Source organism: Arachis hypogaea, chromosome 3 (assembly GCF_003086295.3).
Source record: "Arachis hypogaea cultivar Tifrunner chromosome 3, arahy.Tifrunner.gnm2.J5K5, whole genome shotgun sequence".
Classification (NCBI taxonomy): Eukaryota; Viridiplantae; Streptophyta; class Magnoliopsida; order Fabales; family Fabaceae; genus Arachis; species Arachis hypogaea.
In genome coordinates, this window is record NC_092038.1 from 40,614,311 (window position 1) to 40,620,310 (window position 6,000).

Sequence of the window (6,000 nt, forward strand, 5' to 3'; positions counted from 1 at the left end):
CCTCATAGTATGGGTAGACTATTTCACAAAATGGATCGAGGTAGAACCCCTAGCCAACGCCACTGCTCAAAGAAGCCAGAAATTCCTATATAGGAACATCATTACAAGGTTCGGGGTTCCAAACTCCATTATCAAAGATAATGGCACCCAATTCACAGATGCAGGCTTCAGAAAACTAGTGGCCGACTTGAATATAAAATACCAGTTCACCTCCGTCGAACATCCCCAAGCCAATGGACAAGCCGAAGTGGCCAACAAAGTCATATTGGCTGGGCTGAAATGGAGACTGTAAGAAGCAAAGGGAGCTTGGGCCAAGGAACTTCCACAATTCCTATGGGCATATCGAACAACCCCCCATTCTACTATGAACGAATCAACATTTCGATTAGCATATGGAGTGGAGGCAATGATTCCAATAGAAGTCGAGGAAGGGTCTCCCTGAGTAGTCCACTACAATGAACAAACCAACTCTTAACTTCAAAGAGAAGAGCTCGACCTACTTCTGGAAATCCAAGAAAGAGCTCGGATCAGAGAAGAAGCACTAAAGCGGCGAATGGCTTCCAGGTATAATCAAAAGGTAGTGCCAAGAGGTTTCGCTGAGAACGATCTCATCTTAATCCGAAATGATATTGGAACAACTCGACCCAGAGAAGGAAAGCTGACAGCCAACTGGAAAGGACCCTACCGAGTCAAGGAAGTACTTGGAAAGGGCTACTACAGACTGTCCGAACTCGAGGGACGAGAACTCCCTAGATCATGGCACACCTGTAACCTAAGAAGGTACTATAGCTAGGAAACGTAAAAGATCTCATCACAAGATGCACTCTTTTTCCTTAAAAGGTTTTTTAATGAGGCATCAAGACTGAGATTTAATCTGACTTAAGGGTACGAAAATCTCCCGCATGTATATATTTGCACTTTCTTTGAATAAAATACGTTTCAGATATTCTACAAATTTCCAAGACGCATTAATCTGAAGCATTCATTGTCCGATTATAAAGCAACAGATCGACAGAAAGTGAAGAACAAATTTACTGTACGATCTTGATAGGAATGATCGTCCGACAAAGGTGAAAATGCGATTCACCTAAAGGACGATCAAACCAAGACAGAAACCACCATCTACAAATCGGCAAAGATGAACACAGAATAATGCAAAAAGTTATCGAAAGTGATCCCAAAAAGAACCTAACGAGGTCTTATGGATTGCTATATAATAACTTAAAAAGACTGGCCGACACTAAAAAATCGGACCAAGTCAACCCAAGTTATCAGCGAATCCCTGGAAAGAGGTCTGGCCAACCCTATTAAAGAGGAATTGCTATAACTTAGAAGAGATCGACCTAACGAAGTCGGTCTCCTACAAGACAAGTTATAAAAGTAATCCCTGAAAGAGACCTAACAAAGGTCCAAGAAAGAGGATTACAAAAATAACTTAGAAGAGATCGACCTAACGAAGTCGGTCTCCTACAAGACAAGTTATAAAAGTAATCCCTGAAAGAGACCTAACAAAGGTCCAAGAAAGAGGATTACAAAAATAACTTAGAAGAGATCGACCTAACGAAGTCGGTCCCCTACAATACAAGTTATAAAAGTAATCCTTGAAAGAGACCTGACAAAAGTCCAAGAAAGAGGATTACAAAAATAACTTAGAAGGGGACCAACACAAAGAAATCGGTTATAGGGTGCTAAAAATACAAGCAAAAGTGAGAAAAACCGAGAAACAAGTCGGACCCATACAGTCACGGCCTCAAAGGATCAAAGTTACAAACAATAAGTACAAAAGCAATCCAAAGAGGTCAAGCAGCAAGATTCTAACACTCTTAGAAACCAGAAGAAATACCATGTTAAAGCGCAATAAATGCATAGTATAATAAAGCTTCAAGAGGCCACCAAAATCTACCTCAGAAAGCTACTTTTGTTTTTCAAAGTAAAAGTTGCCAGGCAGGCAACTAAAAAGCGTCAGCAGTTAAACAAAACAATAAAACGGTTAAAAAGCCCACAAACTGGGCTATTTACACAAATACTTAAAAAGAAGATCAGCAAAGATCGGGAGCCTTCCTGGCAGCATCAGTACGGGGAGAAGGAGGGCGAGTCTGAATAGGCACAGCATCTACAGTTCCATCATCCCAGTTCAGAATCTGACAATCTGGATCAGACATAACTAGAGGAACTAAGGAGATTAACACCTTGATAGAAGGCACTGGGGGAGGTTCAACATCATCATCGGGATCATCTGGGACAATCTTGCCATTCTTTACTACGTTATCAAGACTAACGAGAGTCCAATCGGCATCAGGAGCAACAATCGGAACTGCTCCATCAGGTTCTCAGAGGCGGTAGTCACGCTGCCCACAAGGTGACCCTGAAGCTCGGCATAATCAACCCGAGCAGTTTCCAAATCATCCCGGAGATGCACCAACTCCCTATAAGCTATGACATAGCTATCCTTGTGCTTCAGTGCCATGTCCTCCGCCAACTTCAAAGAAGCAGCCAAGGCAATAGAGCTGGCCTTCTCACCCTCCAGTTCCTTCTCTACCTTCGCCAACTTCACCTCCAACTCATCCTTCAGACCCTTGATCCGATCAAATTCTGATTTGGCCTCCTCCATGAAGGATTTTGTGGCATGAATCGGGATCCCCTGAACAGTTCGGAAAATAGCCGCACCCATATGTACCATTTTCACACTACTTTTAGTGATAAAATCCAGATGCTGAAGAAAAGACACATCATCCATGGAGAGCCCACCATAGGGGGCTATTTGCTGGTCAACAAACTCGACAGCATCAAAATCCGAGACATCCAGGTTAAAGGGCTCGGATGTTTTTTGCTTTTTTAAGGGAGGAGCACCAGAAGCAGCGGCAGAAGTCTGTGGAGGATCGACCAGACAAACCCGAGGAATAGGAATTGCTTTCCTCGGCCCGGGAGAACTCGGCACAAGAGGTTTCACTAGAACCTGAGAAGATCCCTCTCCGGCCACCTTGATCGAGATGTTTTGAGCAGCAGTTGCCTTCTTTGCCTTTTTGAAGGCCTTCATGGAGTCATTGTTTTTTGACATCTCTGTAAATACAGAATCAGCCATAGTAAAGGGTTACAATCACAAGAAGAGGAAGCAAAACTAAGAAAACAAGTATAGAAATAAGTCAGACAAGTACCCAAAACAGTCCGAACCAAGGACGGGTCATTCAAAAACCTTTTTCTATCAAGATGGGGTGGTTCCCCCCATAAATCCTCAAGAACAACAACAAAAGCACGCTCAACCTCGTCAAGCATCTCCCATGTATACCGAGACATTCTCACATCCTTCTGCCACTCTAGAGGGAAAGAAGGCTTATCATTTTCATCAAGAAAAAAGGGGCGGGCCCCCTCAACAGCACGAACTCTAAAGAAGTAATTCTTAAAATCCTTAAAGGACTCGTCATACATGGCGAAAACTTTATGGCCCTGCGCAGACCTGAAAGAAACCCAGGAAGCTTTCTTTTTGGAAGAACCACCAGGCTTGGCAGAAACAAACAGATAAAGAAAAAGAGTCTGAGAAGGTGTTACGCCAAACTCTTGGCAAAGTAGCTAAAAGATCTTGACAAAACCCCAGGAATTCGGGTGAAGCTAGGATGGGGCAATGTTACACGACCACAACAGGTCGGTCTCGAAAGCAGTAAAAAGAAAAGTAATGTCCAACTGACTGAAGAAATATTCATAGGCATAGAAGAAGGGACGCTCTCCCTCGATGGAGGTAGGAAAACAAACCCTTTCATCAGAATCAGGAGCGACAAGCTCATAATTCCTCTCCCGGGCACTATTACCACAGATCCTATGACGCTTCCTCAGCTCTACGCAAAATTTAGCATCCACAACAGAGACACACATCAAGACAAGGGAGTCCAGCCAATCGGACATCCCCTCGGGAACTCTGGAAGACATCTCTACAATATTATTGCGAGAAGACATGAGGCCAACTAATTCTACAATAAGAAAAGAATATGAGATTACTAAAAACATCTCGGACGAAGGACAAACAACTCGATTAATATGACACAGGCGAACAAACAGAAAAGGAAAACCCCAAGACTCAAACTAGAGTCCTGGGGCATCCTTTGGAGGTAGTAACAAAGCAAGGTTTTCAGGAAAAATCTAAAGCTCGCATCCCAGCATCTTTCAAACAAGAAAAGAAGACTTCAAACAAACAAAGCATTTCGAAAAAGGAAAGTAGAAACACAAAAATCATCAAAGCCACTATCTTTCTACAATCTACTAGCAAAGAGCATTGTCAACAACATCAAGCAGAAAATTGTCAAAAACATAACCTTTTGCAGACTCAAGCAAAAACCCTAAAAAGTATCAAGAGAAAGTCAAGAAAATGCACTCCAAGCAAAAAGCAAACTATAGGTATCATTATCTCCCACAAAGGTACAGCAACAAGGATCTTTTGAAATTAAGGAGCAAGAGACAGTTTTTCCAAAAATAACAGCCAGAAGCAACAATAGAACATGCAAACCCCTGGGAAACCACAAAGAAGAAACACCAGGAATACACGAAGAAGAAAAAACACATTACAGCGACAAGAAAACACAAGATCATAAGAAAGGTTCAAACTTTTTCGACATTCAAGCAAATATCAACAATTTACCAGAGAATTAAAGACAAAGCAAAACGAAAAGAAAATGGAACCAACCTGGAAAAAAGCAGGAAGCTTCAGAAAAGTTGGAGATGGAGAGACAGAATCACCGATCACTGAACGACGCCGCAACGCAAGAAAAGCAAAATGTGGGCGAAAGACAGAGAGCGAGAGAACAAAGGGAGAAGTTACGAAGAGGAGCGAAGAAGGGAAACCATTTTCTGATCGCAAATTCAAAATAAAAGGCCACAAGGAAAAACGGGGCAATTAATACTAATTAATGAAGGTATTAAACCCTCGCACGTTCCCAAAAGCGCTGATATAAAAGCACGCGCTTTTTTGAGAAAAATGTTCCACATTCAAAAAGCTTCTACAAAGGAATCGACAAAATGCTTGAGTTCGGCTTCACTAGAGAAGGACTGAAGTCAAGGACTCGACCTCAAAAAAGAAGACCGAGCTCAAGTAGGGGCACTGTTCATACCCTGGGTCGAGTTGTCTGAGTCGGGATATTCAGTAGTAAAGCGACCGACCTCTTTAGGTCAAGCGGACCGACTTCTTCGTAAAGAACTCGGCCAAATCGACAGGAAAGCCCAAAGAAGGGCCCAACTCAAGGAATACGACCCCGATCTAAAGGCAGCCCAAGCCTATAGAGATAAGGCGGTTCCATGGAAGATAAGCTGACCTCGACAAAAGATAAGATAAGATAAGATAACTAACTTATCTTATCCAAAGAAGGTCACATCTCACCATTATAAATACACTGGAGCACCCAGGTATAACTTATACTCTGATTCTACTCAATACCTACTTAATACCCTTGCTAACTTAAGCATCAGAGTCCCTTGCAGGTACCCCCCACCCTCCGAGGACGAAGGATCAGCACTACCACCAAGTCCAACAAGTCGGACACAACCGCTCCAACCAGCACAGAAGATCTCGTACGAGATCGACCTCCAGTTTCAGGTAATCATCGGAACACATATGATTAAGGTATTGAATGCAAGAATATGTGCTTAACCATCTTTTCCACAAATTCACAAAAAATATACAATGCCCAATTCTCAAACCAAATATTGGCAAACCTAATTTTCCCACACTTAACTCATGAGCACTTTCACTAGTCTAAGCTAACCAAGGATTCAAATTAACGACATTATTATTTTACGCTTAGAGTTAATGATGTGCTAAAGTAAAGAACAAAGGGGTAAAATAGGCTCAAAATTGGTTTGCAAAGGATAATGAAAAGGTTAAGGCCATATGGGTATGTAAGCTCAGAGAAACAAAGGCCTCAATCATATAAGTGCATGCATACATCAAACAATGGAAATATAGAATTAAGCAAGACAGAGATCACAATTTTAAAGAGAACAACACACACCAAAAAT